We start from the raw sequence: 19,222 nt of genomic DNA on the forward strand, positions 1-19,222 counted from the left end.
TAGAAACTATAAAATTCCACTATTCCGCTTTCAATGAGGAGCTCATTGCAGAGTGTGAGTGTGTGTGTGTGTGTGTGTGTGTGTGTGTGTGTGTGTGTGTGTGTGTGTGTGTGTGTGTTTGTGTGTGTGTGTGTGTGTGTGTGTGTGTGTCTAAGTAATACCACAGTATGACAAGCATTAGCAGTGTCGAATGAATGAGCAAGCACTGCATTCTTCATTCCTTGTTTTCAAATAATAGCCGGATATGGAACCGAGTCAATGGCTGTACCCATCACTTTACAACATGGGAATATTGCACAAGTATTGGTAGAAACAACTTGCCTTCTCTGCCCTTGGCTTCTAACTGGTAAGGGCGAGACAAACAGATCAGTAATCTAACATGGAACAACCAGGGATTAAACAGTGTTTGTGGTATATTTGACATTATACCATGACCCCCCATTAATATTCCAAAACGTGCATGCTGATTGGCCAGCGTGCACATAGTAAATCGACTTATACTAATGGAAAAAGGTCTGGTCGCCCGGACTTTTTCCATTAGTATAAGTCTCTTTTAAAACACTGTCTTGCTATGTTAAAAGAGTTTAACATAGCGACACAGGTTTAAAAAAAGCAACAGAGATCTCCGTTGCTTTTTTTAAAGCTGTCTCGCTATGTTAAACTCCTTTAACATAGTGACACAGTGTGTAAAAAGCAATGGAGATCTTGCTTTCTCCGTTGCTTTTTTTTTAAACCTGTCTCGCTATGTTAAATGGGTTTAACATAGTGAGACAGCTTTAAAATAAGCAACGGCTCCGTTGCTTATTTTAAAACTGTCTCACTATGTTAAACCCATTTAACATAGCGAGACAGGTTTAAAAAAAAAAAAAGCAATGGAGAATGCAAGATCTCAGTTGCTTTTTACTGTTTCGCTATGTTAAATGGGTTTAACATAGCGAGACAGCTTTAAAATAAGCAACGGACATCTCCATTGTTTATTTTAAAGCTGTCTCGCTATGTTAAACCCATTTAACATAGCGAAACAGTAAAAAGCAATGGAGATCTTGCTTTCTCCATTGCTTTTGGCCACAGCTCTGATGTACTGCGTAGGCATGCGCAGTACATCAGGACTGCCGCGGATACCAGACAGCTGCAGAAGGGCAGCAAAGAGGCATTATACAATGCCATTATTTAAGAAAAGTAATTATTTCTTTTCTTAAATAATGTCATAGTATAATAGCAATAACCCACTTCTGGTGGGTAATGCGGGATTTACCCACGGTTGTCTTTGTTTGGTCCCTCGGGCTTCGCCCTCGGGACCAAACCACGCCAACCGTGGGTAAATCCCGCATTACCCACACCCAGGCGTGGGTTATTGCTATAATAACCAATCAAGAAGTGTAGGCTGCTTCCAAGACTGAATAAAGGACTGGGAGAAGGTAAATCAAGCATGGAATTCAATGTCTGAACAGAAGCAGTTGTGGGGTCTATGAACCTAGCAAGAAGATGAGGGTAGAAGAGGAAAGCGGAGCTAGTGAGTCCACACAGTATGATCTCACACTAACAATGTTTCACAAACTGTAATAACATCTTGCAAACAAAAATAGAGGGATGATGTTTTAGAAAGCTGATTCACCCTTTCACTTGCCTGATTTGTTTGTTGCCATAGTTGATGAAGTTCATGAAGGAAAAAGTGAATAATGTAGAAAATTAGTTGTTTGTTGGCTGAAATGACTAACCTTAAGGACAGTTTGTTGAGAACCCTCCCTAGTGTTGTGTATTCTTATACTTGGTGGCTTTGCAGTTGCCCACCCATACTGTATATTTGATCTGTGACACTCCTCCCAGTCTAGTGTCATTAGTTCACCCAATCTAATAGAGAACATTTGTGAAGGCCAACCCACTCAGATTCTTAACGTTGAATTAACTTCTGTTCCAGCTTTCTCCATTTCCACTTTACTGGAAAAAAAATTCTAAGCTTGCTTCCCCCCTTTCCTGTGGCAGGTCTTGTCCAGATATGGATTTGCTGTGTCCAGGACAGTTTGTGAGCTCCTAAGCCCCCCCCCCCCACTTAACTGGGGTTAAACTATTGAAGGCACCATAAAGTCTGTTCTTCAAAATTTCCCTTGCAACTAGCCAGCTTTTTAGTTTTAGCACTCATCTGTTTCTTTGAGCTCAGCACTTGTTCAGAACTCATTGAAAGCACTAAATAAGATATAAATTACTACAGTACTCAACTTTCCTCACTTGTCAAGAGGAAAACAGTTTTTAGTACTTAATAAATAAGCACTTATTCAGGCATGTCTAAAGGTCAGCTCCCGGTGTTTTCAACTGTCTACCTGATGAATCTGGGCATCCTGGGACAATGCAGAAATTGCCTCATGTACACAGACAACTCTCTCCTACCACCCAACACTACGACCTGTGAGAGATGCACTTATATAGACAAACTGGAAGCAAAGCTCTCTTCACCAAAAACTGGCCTAGACAGTCAAGAGGAGAAGGTAAACACTTGCACCGCACCACACTCATCACATAGTCTCTCAAAACCTACACCACCAAAACACACACACAGAAGCACAAAACACACACCTACATTCTCGGAGGCTCTCAGTACAAATCTGCCCAAACAACAGAGACCTCCAAAGCATAAATACAAGCAACCTCCACCCCCCCAACACAACTCAAATGACACATAGCCCTTATACTCAAGTGTGCCACTCAACTACAGCCCATAAAGCATAATGTACCCAACACTCTAGTCATAGGTGACTCTATAGGTTCATAGGTTCATACTAGGCTATCTGCCCTAGGGCATTTATAAGCCTAGCCAGAGTGTGTTTGGCTTTCGCCACCCATTTTAAATTAATTTTGCTATGCCCTTTTTCGAGGTTAGTATACTGTGCCTCTGTCTAACAGTGACACAGAAGTGATACCCGGGATAAATCTATGATCTCCCATCCACTCATCAAGATTCCTCTTGAAGAGAGTCAATGAGGGACTCTGCCTAACCTATAGTCAGGCACACTGATGTTCCACTCACCAGGCTAAGCAAGAAAAAAGTTACTGTTAGCTGCCTGTCAGGTGCCAGGATCTGCCACATAATGCACACACTCGGGTCACTCTACAACGAGTACAAATATGACTCTGTCATTGTCCATGTTGGTGTGAATGACCAGAGATGTACCTCCCTGGACCACATGAAAAGAGACATGGAGGAACTCTCCGATCTTGTAGCCCAGGCAGGTATGACCCTAACGCTGAGTAGCATCCTGACATCACCCAGAATGACACCACAGTAGAAGGACAAAATGATTGACTTTAACAATTGGCTAAGCTTCTGGTGTCATTCTAAGGGAATCCAGTATCTGTCTGCCTGGGATGACATGATCGACAGACCATGCTGCTTTGCCAGAGATGGCCTGCACCTGTTGCTCTTGGGATTCCAGATACTGGCAAAGGCTCTTGCCACCCCTATAGTGCCTTTTTTAGGCAAGGTTCAAATGACAAATTCAACACCGTAACAGATACAAGCAAGCAAAATCTGAGGGTAATGCTACTCAATGCTAGAAGTCTAAACCACAAAATGCACTCACTCAAGACAGTCCTTAAAATGGAGAACATTGACATCTGTGCAGTGACAGAGACCTGGTTCACAGCTGCAGAGAGCACCCCTGCATTACCAGGCTATAAGTCATACCACACCTTTTGACCACCAAACCCGGACCGAAACACTAAAGGTGGAGGCGTGTCCATATTCATTAAGGATATCCACACCTCCAAGCTAGTTGCTCAGCATAATGCATCCGAGATTATCCAAGTTCAACTAACTCGGGGCAAAACCGCAATCCAGATTGTAGCTTGCTACAGACCCCCCCACCATGCCCCAGGATTCCCACTCCTCTTTTCTTGACACACTGGAAAATATTAAGGTACAACCCAACACTAATAATGGGTGATTTCAATTACCCTACCATTAACTGGGAAAACTACTCATGTACCAACTCTTTTGCTCAACGTTTTCTGGAAATCATCAATTCCAACGCCTTGGATCAACTTATCCACACCCCCAACCATGGGCAGCAATATCCAAGACTTGGTCATCACCAATATGGGTGACCGGTATTCCACACCAGAGGTCAGTTGATTGTTGGTCAGATCTGACCACAAGCTAATCACCCTCGACATCCACATCCTGCTCCCACCCGCCATTAGGAAAACAACCGTAAAAAATTTCTCCAAAGCCAACTTCACACTTCTTAAGACAGAAGTGGCAAACTTCACAACACCCATGCAGATGGACAATAGAGGTACGACTGCTGAATCCTACACAAATGCACTTTATAAGCACTTACACAAGTGCATGGATTATGCTATCCCTAACAGAACCAAGATGCTATCCTCCAAATAAAGGAAGCCAATCTGGTGGTCTTCTGCCATAAACAAACTCTACAACAGAAGAAAGAAACTGTTGCAAAAAAGAATAAAACCCCACAATAGGAGGAACTCCCTGGTCAGCCTCAGTAAGAAGCTGATCCCTCATAAAATCCTCCAAAGCTAGTTATGAAAACAAAATTGTCACTGATTTTAAAGACAACTACAAAGCATTCTATAGCTATGTCAAGAATTTCAATGGCAACACTCAGATCTGCTCTGAGTTGCAGCACAATGACACTAAATACACAGAACCAATTGATATTGCCAACATCCTGGCAGTTAGGTTCAGTGCTAACTGTACCTCCCTCTCACCCCCTAAAAGGCCTGTCTTTATACCGGAAAAATGCAAACTTCCTGTAATCACGGCTGCACGGGTAAAAACCTCACTCTCCAAAGCCAAGTACACAGCATCCATGGGACCTGACAACATCCCAGGCTGCCTTCTACATGAATTATAGAATGAACTGGCACCCCACCTGAGTACCATGTTCAGTCAAAGCCTCACCTCAGGCTTTGTGCCCATTGAATGGTGCACCGTGACAGTTATCCTACTCCACAAAGGGGGGGGGGCCACAACAGACCCCGGTAACTACCACCCCATTAGCCTGACAAGCCTCGTCTGCAAGGCCATGGAATGTATCATCATGGAACTCATAAACAAAGACATTGGAGATCTCCAAACTCTGGACCCCACACAATTTGGGTTTGTAAAAGGCAGATCATGTCTCCTAAACTTGATAGACTTCTTTGAAGTAGTCACCAAAGCCATAGATGAGGGTAAGGTGGTTCACACAGCCTATCTAGATCCCGCCAAGGCGTTCAACATCATCCGCCAATCTGGAATTATAGATAAACTCACAAAACTAGGTATAAATCCCTATGTCACAAGATGGGTTGCCAACTGGCTTACTGACAGAACCCATACTGTGAAAGTAGCAGACTCCAAATAAGACTTCAGACCAGTGACAAGTGGAGTACCACAGGGTTCAGTCCTGGGTCCTCTCCTGTTTGGTATCTACTTTTCTGAAGTACAGGCTAACACACAAGGTCTTTGGCTAACTAAATTCACAGATGATTGCAAACTAGGAGCCATAATCAAAACTCCTAATGATGTGGACATCCTACAAAAGGGCATCACTGAGACAGATGCCTGGTGTCAAAGACATGGTCTCAAGCTCAATGCCAAAAAGTGAATTGTTATCCCCTTTGGTAAAAACTCTGTACCCATGAACTACCACATAGGCAGTAGTCTACTTAACACCAAAAGTGTGATAAGAGACCTTGGGACACAGGTGGACAGTAGTCTCTCCTTTGATAATCACATCACCACAGTGGTCAGGAAATCCTTCTACATGGCACACCTCATCGAAAAAGGTTTCTCATCCAAAAAAAAAGAGGTCATTGTTCCCCTCTACTCATCACTCATTAGACCCATTATAGAGTACAACGCCCCTTTTGGTATGGACCTCACAAGACATCTACAACAACTGGAAAGGCCGCAAAAATACCACACAAAGAGGTTTACTGGCCTCAAACAGATGCCTTATGCAGACCGTCTCAAAAAACTCCAGCTTTACTCTGTCACACATCGCCTACTCAGAGGCGATCTCTGCCTAACATACAAAGCTATGTCAAACCCAGAGCTGTTGGACATGCTCCACTTTAAGAAATCCCAATCCCTCCGAGCTACACACTCTAGGGACCTAAACCTTTTCACCACAATAAACAGAACATGCTGGAGGGATAGATTTGTGTCCCAGAGACTTCCCATACTCTGGAACAGACTACCTATCTATGTCAAACAGAGCTCCTCATTAGCACTCTTCAAGAAAAATCTTGATGATTGGATGGGTAATAGGAAATTCACCATGGGGATCACTTCTATGGTTCTGCTTGACAGGGGCACAGGAAAATAATTTTCTTGGGTGGCGAAAGCCAGGGTACCTTTTTGGCTATGCTTGTATAGGCCCTAGGGCCAATAGCCTAGTACCTACCTATGAACCTATGCAGGTTAAATGATGGAAATAAAGAAGTGATTGGCACTAAAGAACAGTAATCTGTTTTAAGGTTTGCATAACATGAACTCAGTCTTCATGATCAGTTCAGGAAGGATGTGTACCAGCTCTGCCAAAAAGTGCACAGCCTGGAGAACACTTCATCTCATTATCTATATGACTTTCTATTGCAGGTTTGGACACAGTTTGAGACAGCAGCTGAAAGAGGAGTTTAGAAACCTACCTGAGTATCCAGGAGATTAAAAGATAGAAGTGGATTATGTGTATACAGTCTGATGGTTGGACTTTTATGGTAAGTAGCCTTGTCATTTACATTTCCAGCATTTTTCTGTCATTGGGTGGCTGCTTAAGGTCATGAAGGCCTTGAAAGAGCAACATAGTACTCTACTGGAGGCTACTAATTAAGGGTTATGCAGGACCATTCCATGTAGACAATATGAGACCTATAAAGTAGTGGCATGGAGATTATAGCAGGCTGTAGAGGGACCTTTCCCATTTACCCAGACAAAGTCCCTGTGTTGCAAAAGGTGCTGGCTACTTAACAGATTACTGGATCAAGAAGTTTGGACACATAACAGATAGTAGCATGGGTAGAGTAGACAAAGAATAAGAGAACTGCTGAAAATCAAATTTCTGTGAAAGCAATGAAGAGAATATGAAGCACATTGGCAGGGTGTGGGTAGATAGTTATTGAGTGTGTCTGCAGATTGGTATTTTGGGGCCACTGCTCAGTTAGAATATGAAGTAGATATTGTTCCACTTGTCTATTTCTGGTCTAGCCATGTGGGGCAGGATCCAAAATCAAACTTATTGTGCAGAGATTCAGCTTGGAAATAGAATCCAAAGCTGCTCTCTTTGAGGTTGCAGTGGACGTTGTAGGGTGATGGTTAATATAATGTGTGATCCAGTAGCCAGAGCAGGTGGCTATCACAAGCATCTGACTTAGAAGTAAGGATGTGTAAGATGCCATAGCTGTAGACAGCTCTTTCTTGGTAATGCCTTCCTCAGGTTAAACTAGATAGAGCTGAGGATAAAGTACGATATAGTAGGGAAAGATGGGTTTAGTAACATGTCTATTTTTAAGGCTGGGTCAGCTATAGCTGGATATACTTGATGAGAGTGTAGATTGATACAGAGTGTTGTAGAGGATACTAGACCCTTTGCAGAGCATAGGGGAGACATTGATAACAGTATAATTGGTTAGGTGAGAAGGCAATGCATAGTTGTGGGCATGGTGATTGCGGCTAGGTTGAAGAAATGTGTTTCTGTGGGGGGGTGGTATGGATAGCAGTTAGAAGTTAGAGAATGGGAAGACTTGCTGTTTTGCTAGCCTGTGCTAGCACAGTTGGAAACATTCCTGCGATGTGAGGCATGATGAGGAATATAAATGAGTGGTGTTAAAGATAAGGGATGCATGGGTATATTGGTCGAAAATGAGGTATGAGGGTGGACAGCAAACAAAAATAGGAGGATGTAAGTCATATGATAATTTGGTTAAAGCTAGTGTGCAGGCATAATGCTGTCTGTAATCAGGAGGAGGGAGTGCTGTTCCAATATGCGCCCAAGTGTTTTAGATATACCTCCAGCAGGAGATAATGGCCTTAAGGTTATGCTGATGACGACAGGTAGTTATAGACGAGGAGAAAAGAGCAGGTATATTGAAATGTGACATGGAGTATGGAAGGGTTTAGAGATCTCAGTCAAGAAGTGTGAAGAAAGAGAAAGAGGTTGACATAGCAGAGAATAAATCTTGTGATGCTGCAAAAAAATAAACATTAACTGGAAAGAGATGTAGCAGTTATGACAGATCCTATGAAATACATGCTTGAAAGGGGAAGGTGACAAGGTAGACAGGGCGAATGAGAGATGGTAGGGGAAATTGGTGTTAGATAAATGTAAGAGAGGATGGAAGGAGTGCGTAATAGTAGGTTCCATATATGGGACACATAAGAACAAAGTAAAGGTGTTAATGGGATGTTTCAAGCCATTGTATAAACAAAGGGAAGAGTGAGATAATGTAGCCTTTGAGGAGAATATAATATTGTGTCAGTGCCCACTCTTGATAGCTTTTTGACAACACAGGACAACAATGGTAATAACTCAAGGGTGCTCTTAGGCTGAAAATGGAAGACAGAAGGTTGAGTGATGTGCACAGGCTTTGGTATGGGGATGCAACAGTTCACTTTTGTAAGAGCTGAATTCCATCTGGGAAGTGAGTTGATGTAATCCTGGCTAATAACAACCTGCTTAGGAAAGCAGGTAGCATAGACAGGTGGCCAAGGTATAAACAATTATATACAAGTTACTTGGACAATACATAACAGTTTTGAAGAAATGTGGAGGGTAGAGTTTCAGATGATGGGTAAGAATAAATAAAGTTAAGACATTTATTAAGGGAAATGGTGTCTAAGGACATAAATAAAAATGCAGTAAAGAAGGAAACTTTGTAAAAGAGATGGGATGGGCTGCAGGCAGCAAGGGCAGGAATGTGACAATGGGAATTTGAGTAATTTAAAAGGGCAAGAGTAGCAATGTGACAATGGAAATGGGAGTAATTTAAAAGGGCAAGGATAGCAATGTGACAATGGAAATGGGAGCAATTTAAAAGAGCAAGGGTAGCAATGTGACAATGGAAATGGGAGTAATTTAAAAGGGCAAGAGTAGCAATGTGACAATGGAAATGGGAGTAATTTAAAAGGGCAAGGGTAGCAATGTGACAATGGAAATGGGAGTAATTTAAAAGGGCAAGGGTAGCAATGTGACAATGGACATGGGAGCAATTTAAAAGAGCAAGGGTAGCAATGTGACAATGGAAATGGGAGTAATTTAAAAGGGCAAGAGTAGCAATGTGACAATGGAAATGGGAGTAATTTAAAAGGGCTGAGTAGAGAAAATGAGGGTAAGTCAGGGAATATAATGAGGTCTGCAGAACACTATTGTTAAAAGTCTAAATGACAGATGATGGAAAGAAAAGTATGGCTAGAGAGTTTAAAGAGTACAGACAGAGCAGGAGCTGACAGAGAAGTCGTCAGTAGAGTTGAACAAAAGCAGAGAACCTAGATAACTAGTGAGTAGAGGGTAAAAATAGGGAAGATTAACTTGAAGACTAAAAAGGATGATAGAAATGGTGAAAATGTGGTTAAGACAAGAAATAAAAAGTGAGATGTTTGTTGATTCTTATGAACTGCATAAGAAGGCTGAATGCCACAGCAATAGCAAGTGGGAATAAGACTAGTTTTTGGAAGGGACAATGATTTTCCACAGTAAAGAAAGACAAATTCAAGAGAAATGACATTAGATCACATAGAGGAGGTGGCTGGCTATTTAAAGGGAATAATTCTGATCATCATTATTTTCTACAAAATAGTGAAAAAGATAATTAAGGATGAAAGAATAAGGATTTAGGTGTTTCTCTGAGATGTATGGCAGTCTATTGACAGCTGTTTTTTCAACTGCCAATAAATGAGAGGCATTGTGCTGAAACACCTTTTGGCAATAGTGGAGTTTTCCCTTTTCTCCATTGTTGTGTATCCTTGGAGTATCTATATAATTTTGGTAGATGTGGGGTGCTTGACCCCAACATCAGGGATGCAGGAGAGTTTTCCCCCTGCAAAAAGAAATATTTTTGTGAATTGCCAAAACACTTTCACGTAATTTTCTTTTAATCTAACAGCAGTCAAAGAAACAATGTCAATAGATGGACATTAATCTCTTGAGACACCTTTGCCAACCACCCAGTTCTTGCTGAATCTCACATCTTACCTCCTGTCACACATCTTTTCCCTTCTCCTCTCTCTCTCTCTTCAATCAAAGTTTCTTCAACTTTATTTTATTTTATTTATTTTAGTTTTTTTTTTGGTTTTATGTACAGGGTTTGTCTAACTGTGTTTAGTCAAATAACCCTTTTCAGCAGAAGACTGGGGAAAAATGCTCTAACATATTGCAAACATTTTTAAACAGACATGCAGTAGTACTATATATGAACAGACATTAAGTAATATACATTAACAATTACATGTACTTTTGCCAAGTACATCACATTCATATGAAACAAAAGCAATTATTGTAGTGTAAAAGATAATGTATTTTGTAGATTTTATTTATTTTATTATTTTACATTTGTTGACCAGGAAAAGTCAGACACAGCTAAAAATAGCCCTTTTTCAGCGGAGGCCTGGGGAGAAAAGCTCCAACACATTATACAGTACAGTACACAATTACAGAAGCAGAATATACCAAAAAGGATGACCAAGTCATTTTTACAAGTAGTAACAGCATTATAACAAGTAATACAAGTCTTCATTAAAAACAGGCTACATGAGAGAAAACAAATTTATAGAGTCTTAAAGTATTACATTTACATAAACAATAGTTAACTTTCAGGTGATGGTTTAGATGGAATATTTAGGAAGAGAAGAGTTAGGCTGAGGCATATGAAATCATGGCTTGAAAGAGACTGGTTAGCAAGGCAAAGCAGAGGGTTGTGTTAGACAGTGAGGGAGTAGAAGGCAAACGATAAGGTTAGTAGTCAAATTAGTGAGAGGTTTAAGGCTAGGGCCAGTTTATGGTGGGTAAGTACAGAGGCAAGATCAGAGAGTTTTTAAGTGTTCTTTAGCAGCTGCTTTAAATTGTCTTGGTTGATTTAGTAATCTAATTTGAAGTGGAAGCTTATTCCATGTGATGGTAAGATGGTAGCTTTATAGATTGCATCCAATGTTTGTCCTAGGCTTATAGATAAGTAGTAGGTCCTGGTCAGAGCTTCGGAGTGATCTAGTAGAATAGTGGGATAGAAAGGAAGATATGTTAGGGCAGTAGAAAGGTTGGTATACTACAGAGTGTATAATCTGAAGCTGAGAGAGAGAAGAAGCAGGTTAGGTAGTTCCAGCCAGTTTAAGTGAGATACAGTGAGGAGTTTTGTAAGTATGTTGGGCAGAGAATCTGTCTACTTTGTTATAGGTTGCGGTAAGTTTTGCTAGCAGTGTGGTGTTTAGATTAGTAAGTATTTGAGAACCATATAGTAGACTGGGTAAAAGATAGGTATGAGAGATGGTTACTTTGCCTTTGGAGGTGAGAAACTGTCTGTTTCTGTATAGTAGGCCTAGTTTCTGATGGGTCTTCCCAATACAGTTGTGAATGTGCAAGTCAAATTTAGGTTGATCATCTATAGTGATGCCTAAGAGCTTGGTGCTAGATTCAGCTGCTATTGGAGTCTTATTGAGAGACACTATAGTGAAACTAGATTTATGACGGTTAAGAGATTTTGGGATAAAGAGTAAGAGATTTTTTTTTTTTGCATTCAGGATTAGATGATTGTTGGTGAGCCAGAATTCAACTGATGTAAAGGCAGCCTGAGTAGTAGAGATGAGACTGGAGGTTGAGTCAGAGAGACTGATCACAGTGAAATCATATGCATATTGTACAAGAGATGACTAAGAGCAAGAAGTGTGGAATAGATTGATGAAAATATTAAATACTAATGGACCCAATATAAATCCTTGGGGGGGGGGTTGCCCATTTTTACTGGGAGGGAGGGGGAGAGTGCAGAGAGCCATTTCACTGATTGTAGATGATAGGAGAGATAGCTAGAAAACCAGGTGACAGTTGCAGAGAAGAAGTTTAGATTAGTCAGTTTAGTCAGAAGTAGAGTGTGTGAGATGGTATCAAAGGCTTTAGAAAGGTCTAGAAATAAACAGGAGACAAGTTTGTTGTTATCACGAGCCTGGGGAATAGTGTTTGTAAAAGAGATAAGGGCAATGGTGGTACTGTGTTTTGGGCAGAAACCATGCTAAATAGGCTTAAATAGGTTTTCCTGTACTAGATATTGCAGAGTTTGCTTGTGAATGCATTTTTCAAGTAGTTTAGAGAGGGGTGACAGAATGGCTATAGGTCTTAAATTCGAGATTTCTTGAAAGTTACCTCCTTTGTGGATAGGTAAAGTGTAAAATTCTTTCCAGATAGATGGTACTTTAGACTCAGAGATAGAGAGGTTGATCAAGATGGATACAGGAAAGTCAAGAGTATCAGCTGCTAGATGGAGGAAGTAGGGAAGAATATTATCAGCTGAAGCAGAATAAGGTTTTAATGTGGAGAGTAGTGACTTTTCTTTAAGTTATAGATACAGGTTGAAGAGAAAAGTGTTTAGTGGAGTTTGGACTGGGAAATGGGACAGAGGGAGTAGAATCACTAGCTGGGGGGATAGAGTTAATCATCTTTGATACAAATTCTATAAAGAAGGTGTTAAAAATAGTGGCAGTTTCTTCTGGTGTTCTATTTAGGTAGGGATTAGGGGAGGAAGGGTTTCCAGGATGTAGAATTTGGTTGACTGAGTTCCAAAATTTTTTGGGATTAGATTTTAGTGCTTTAGGAGGATTAAGGTAGAATCATTTTTTATCTTTAGCAATGCATTTTTTGTCAGGTTTCTGAGTTCTTTGCAATTTTCAAATTCAGCAGGGAGTTTATTTCTCATCCAGGTTTTCCACAACCTGTCACTATTTCTCATTAGGGTGCAGGTTGCCTTAGATAGCCATGGAGATACTTTAGATTTTATTCTGATGGTACAGAGAGGTGCAAGAGAGATTAGTATAATAAGAAAGATAGAGTTAAATGATCTGGACAGCTTCATCCAGAGTAAGCTCATTAAGGTGATTCCAGTTAACTCTAGAGAGAAGGGTCTTAAAGGTGTCAAGGGAAAAGCTGGATAGTTTATGACAGGTAATATATCTATATGATCTAGTAAAGTGGGGAGTAAACCTAATAACTTTTATTGGGGAGTGATCACTAAGGGAATTGGGTGGGGTTTCTGGGTTGTGATATGTTGAGGGGTCGGATACAAGTATCTAGTCAAGTAAAGTACTGGGGATTTGTAAGTTATTATGGTGGGTAGGAGTTGATATTAATTGAGTAAAGCCATGTAGGTTAATACAGGAGGAAGAGTTAGGGTCATTTAGAGCAAGCCAATTTATATTTACGTTATCAAGGAGAATTGTTTCATTCAAATAGTGTTCAGTGAGATAGGAAAGAAAGTTTTCAAGCAGGAGACTATTATCTCCTGGAAGAATATAGATAGCTATTACAGTAATGGAAGAGAAGTTATTAAGTTTAAAGGTAGCTGCCAGAATTTCTGCTGGAGGGAAAGATGGGATACTTAGAGTTAGATGGTTACAGTGGATTATGGCAACTCCTCCCCTTTTTTTTCTGTCAATCTAGACAAACTATATTATAACCTGGTGGAAGAATGTCTCTATCTGGGATATGTGGTTTCATCCATGTTTCTTTTAGGGTTATTATATCAGGGGTATGGTTAGCAACCCAGGCATGGAATTCACTAGTTTTATTAAGTATGCTTCTGATGTTTAAAGAGTAAGAATGAGATGTGCTTTTTTGGCAGGGTAGGGACATGTTGCTTTTGAGGGATAGTATTATTTGAGAGTGAGGCAGAGGTCGGTTCTGGGTTAGGATGAATGTCACCAGATACTTACCTGGCAGGGCGAATACCACGATCAAGAAGGTGGTTTCCCCAGGGTGAGGCTCTTCCATTGAACATTTTGGTTGGGTTGACCCCTGTGATTTTCCCAAATGTGGGAAACTCAACCTCATAATTTATGGTAGTGGCGGTGACAGGGAGGGAGTGAAACATGTTTATATAGATAGTCACAGAGATATTTTGTTTTAGTTTTTGAATGGATGGTGCAGACGAGAGGAATTCTGATTCTGGGAAGAGGATTATTTATAGGGAGGATAGATGATGTGATGTTAATAGACTGATGTGGATAAGAGAAGAGAGAGCCTTGAGGATTTGTAGGGCTATTGCTAACTGGGGGTTAAATAAGGAAGACATGTGGTCAATAATGAGAGAAGAAGTAATGGAGGCAGCTAGAGAATAGTATAAGGTGAGATAGTCATTTTGGAAGTTAAGAAAAATCAGTTGCTTTTGAGTTAAGCAGCAGAGTGTAAAGAAGGTGTTTAGACTAGTAGGGAAAGAGAGAAGAACTGAGTATGGAACCAGTAGGGGGAGTCAGTGAGAGTGAGAAAAGAACAGGATCAGTAGAGATGTTAAGAGAACTGTTTAGGAAAAGGGAAGGGAAATTAGAGATATTTCTGGAAGACAGGAAGGGGTGTAAGATATGGGTGTGACAGGGGGTAAGAATAAAGGTATTGATATGGGGTGGGTGGGAATGGGGGTGGGTAGAGGAGTGAGCGTACATTAAGCATTTGAAGAAGCTTGTTAGTGGGCATATCAAATAGATAAATAGATTTTGTTATTAGTGATTAGAAATGCAAAGAAATGGAACCCTGTATAGCATAACATGTTAATATTGTATTAAGCAGGTACAGAGGCAGTTACACATACCTCTCTATCTCTTAGAACAAGAAATATTTACAAAGCTAAAACAGTGGGGAGACAAAGGCCCTAAAATATGAGGCAAAAAAACTAGACAGTTGAAAAGTATGCAATTATATACTGCTATCATAAGATTTCTATTAGAAGTATAGAGGTGGTGGGTAAACAGTGTCACAAACCTATGCATATGGCTGTGAGATGTTAGTAAAGCTATTCAGGCACTGATGAAGCCTGGTTGTGGGGCATAGGATTCTGAATGAAGAGAAATGGATTGACACCGTGGCAAGCTAAAGATTAACAGTGGCATTTATCCTGGAGATAGACAGGAACAGATCCATTAATTTGGTATGTGAAGTTTAAGATATATTTTAAACAAGTTTGCATTTTGAATGGATTTTAGTGACAGTGGAATATGGTTCCATAATTTACCTACATTATTTGACTATAGAGAGTTGCCTTCAGTATTAGATGATTTGGTTATCAAGATTAGTATTTTTTCCCTAAAGTGCAAAATTCTACTTGGGGAATAGCATTGTATTAAGTTGTTAATGTCTGGACAATTTTCTGCCTTATACAGAAGTCTGTCTATTATAGTTAGCTGAGAAAGAAATTGGCAGTCTGGTAGCTCTAACCAGTGTAATTCTCAGGGGGCTAGGTAGTGGTGTGTTCTCTTGTTAAAGATTACTGTAAACTTGGCTATTTAATTATAACATTGCTCAGGTTTAGACAGCTGTGACGCTTGAAGGTTAGTGAAGACATAGCATAGAGGGGAGATGTGAGTAAGAAAGAAGAGGCTATAGGTCTTGTGTCTCTGTCAATTACATAGGTTTTTACTCTGTATAATGTACCTAATTTTTCATGAGTTATTTTTTTCACTGTCTGTGAGTCATTGTGGTTGAATTTCATCTGGTCATCTATGATCTCACTCAGTAATTTTGTGTAGTCTACTTTACTATAGTGGTATCGCTGTCAGAGATGATAATGAATAGTATGGCCTTTGCAGATATGTGTTTTGGGGTAAAGAGCTGCATTTTTAGGGTGTAGAAGTAGTTGCGAATTATTTAGCCATGTTGCAAGAGATATTTGTGTAAGATCTTGGAGTTTAGAGAGACAGTGTTTTAGCAGAGCAGATTAGGGTTGAGACGTCAGCATATTGAACTAGGGTAGCATTTGTGCAGCAGTGCAAAGGACCTGATGAATATGTTGAAAAGCATGGGGCCTAAAATATATCCTTTTGGGACACCAATAGTTACTGGCAAGAAGATGGAGAAAACATTTTCCATTCATTGCCTGTGCTCTGTTAGAGACAAAAACATCTCTTCTCTCAACCTAATCCTTCCAAGGCCGCACTCTTAATTTCTAATACTGGGTTGCTCAATAAGTTCTCCCTCAACCCCCATATCCCTGAATTCTGCAGAGGCTTCTCCATCCAGCTTCATAGCTCCCATCTACTTCCAGAATATAGCACACAATGATTACTTCCTGTGGCAGAATATTCACATTGTCCATTCTCCATCTCTCCATCTCTCCATCTCTCCATCTCTCTAATCTGAAATTGTCTTACATTTGCTGCCAACTCACATCAGTCACCCTGCTAGAGAGGGGTCCAGGGAAGTAAATATTGTGGGAAGAAATAGCCAGGAAATTGTTATGGCTAGGCTTGTATAGGCCCTAGGGCCGATAGCCTAGTACCAACCTATGAACCTATGAACCTATGAACTCATAGCTGCAAAAATATGGCATATTCTAAACTCCACTCTTTTCGTATTATCAGGTTTTGCCCATAGCCAGTTACACCTTTACTTCTTTCACACTTGTCTTAAACATAATTCATGCAGCATACCTGATCACTCCTCCCTTGTGCTGACATGATGAGTAGCATATATTATATATACCTACTACAGTTCCTGCAAGATAACCATTATGCAAACAACATGAATCCTTTCCACCAGTGGGTCTGTTTTACTCTACTATTGCTTGAGGTGAATCTTAATGTTTCCATAGTTGAGACACCCACCTGCTTCCACAGTTTACTTAATTTTAAGAAGAGATTAAGCCAGAAATTCTTTGCTGCACCTAGTACCACTGGCAATCTCAGCAACTTGCCCCACATCTAAAGATAAAACCACTGACCCAAATTTACACTGAGGCATTTAAACATCTTTAGCATCACCAGTAGTGCCACCATTTACCTCTTTACTGATACCAAACAAGCACCTCTAATTAGATTATTAAAATGTAGTCAACTATCCCCCACTCTACCATCTGATGTGTAATTCCTTCCCCAGTTGATCTAGCCTTGGTATTAAATCAGACTCTGCTATCTACATCACTGGGATAAGACAGACTGCCTTCACCTCTTTAGCCTGTTTTCCTCAAACCTCATCTTCACTAATTCTAAAGCCTTTTTAATGCACATAAGAACCATTTCAAACATTTGTCCAATCATTTCTACCCAGTCCATATATTTCACTCCAAGCTTCCATTTACTGTTCGATGATCACGCCTCAACTAACTTAGCTGACCCATATGAAGCAACTTCCCAATAATCCTAACAATGTCTAAGTCAGAATTCAGTTTATTTGTAATCCGACTGATTACTCAGATTGACCTATAATTCTTGGTGCTGTTCTTCTCCATTTCCTCCTTAAGGGGTATTATAGAAAGAATCACCTTGTAAACATTGTTGTAGTCTTAAACCAGTGGCTATTTTATTTCAACAAAATGGCATGCATTTTCAGCAAGAAATTATGAAATAATGACTGGTGGCTATTGCCCATCTAGCAGATATGTATGGGTCTTTCCAGATATATCCTGTGGATAGGCAGGTGTAGCAAGAGAAACTGAATGCATCTATAAGCATTGCTGAAGAGCATCCTATTGAAGAAACTTTAAGTATTCCATGTTCTCTACTAGAAGACAAGATGACAGTTGCAAAGGTTTCCAATACAATTTTCAGTGATTCAATAAATAGCCAAAGGACCGGTGCCACCCAAAGAGTTTGGTCATTTTTTTAACCTAAACAAATAGTATATAATGTCATACACCTGAAACATAGGGTATAAAGCTGTACTTCACAGATAGGGTTGTAATCCTGTAGTACAAGATGTTTTAAACTTGTAACATATAAACTGGCTTAATTCAGTACTTCTCTTTAAAGGGGGGGAGCAGTATCTGTCATCCAGTTTGACCATGAGGAACACATGGCCAACTTACTAATGTGCAGATAGGTGTTAGACAATACAATGTTGGAAGCAGGTATACAAGAATATTCACAATGACTGACAATGATTCTAAAAGTATACAAATAACAGAGTTACTGCATGTGCCTAAGAAAACATACTAAAAATAACCTGAATGCACACAAGAGCATTTGTTCCTCAATGTATCTCTTGATAGTCATTGGTTGCAGCAACATTACACTGTCAATGGAAAAGGCAAAGAAGAGAATGTGATGGAACCCTTTTCAGGTGTGAGACAACACTTTAAAAGTAGGATTTATATTATGTGCAAGTGCTTGGGCTTCCCATATAACAAATTAGCATAGGACATATTTTTGTAATTCAATGCATTAATGCACTATCATTAGTAGGAAAGGGATCCAACTTTGATATCAGGGTTAGAAATTGTGTTTCATAGGTTCATAGGTAGGTACTAGGCTATTGGCCCTAGGGCCTATATAAGCCTAGCCAAAAGGTACCCTGGCTTTTGCCACCCAAGAAAATTATTTTCCTGTGCCTCTGTTGAGCAGATCCACAGAAGTGATCCCCGAGGTGAATTTTCTATCTCCCATCCAATCATCAAAATTTTTCTTGAAGAGTGCTAATGAGGAGCTTTGTTTGATATTTATAGGTAGTTTGTTCCAGAGTATGGGAAGTCTCTGGGACAGGAATCTATCCCTCCAGCATGTTCTGTTTATTGTGGTGACAAGGCTTAGGTCCCTAGAGCGTGGAGCTCAGAGGTATTGGGATTTTTTTTTAAGTGAAGCATGTCCAACAGGTCTGGGTTTGACAGAGATTTGTGTGTTAGGCAGAGATCGCCTCTGAGTAGGCAATATGTGATGGAGTAAAGCTGGAGTTTTTGAGACGGTCTGCATAGGGCATCTGCTTAAGGTCAGTAATCCTCTTTGTGATGTATTTCTGCGGCCTTTCTAGTTGTTGTAGATGTCTTATGAGGTACATACCAAAAGGGTGCTGTACTCTATAATGGGTCTAATGAGTGATGAGTGGAAGGGAACAATAACCTCTTTTTTCCTGGATGAGAAACCTATTTTGATGAGGTGTGCCACATAAAAGGATTTCCTAACTACTGTGGTGATGTGATTATCAAAGGAGCGACTACTGCCCACCTGTATTACAAGGTCTCTTATCACACTTTTGGTGTTAAGTAGTCTACGGCCTATGTGGTAGTTCATGGGTACAGAGTTTTTACCAAAAGGAATGACAATGCA

At 40.2% G+C, this 19,222-nt stretch overlaps 1 protein-coding gene and 1 pseudogene across 1 annotated transcript in view; one reads left to right on the forward strand and one right to left on the reverse strand.

The window, feature by feature from the left end:
- The window catches only part of AGBL1 (AGBL carboxypeptidase 1), a 4,745,443-nt gene that overhangs the window by 3,558,245 nt on the left and 1,167,976 nt on the right, over positions 1-19,222 (reverse strand). The window lies entirely within an intron of this gene.
- LOC122807394 lies at positions 13,902-14,050 on the forward strand (annotated as a pseudogene).

Source organism: Protopterus annectens, chromosome 7.part0, assembly GCF_019279795.1.
Source record: "Protopterus annectens isolate FY-2018-M chromosome 7.part0, PAN1.0, whole genome shotgun sequence".
Taxonomy (NCBI): domain Eukaryota; kingdom Metazoa; phylum Chordata; order Ceratodontiformes; family Protopteridae; genus Protopterus; species Protopterus annectens.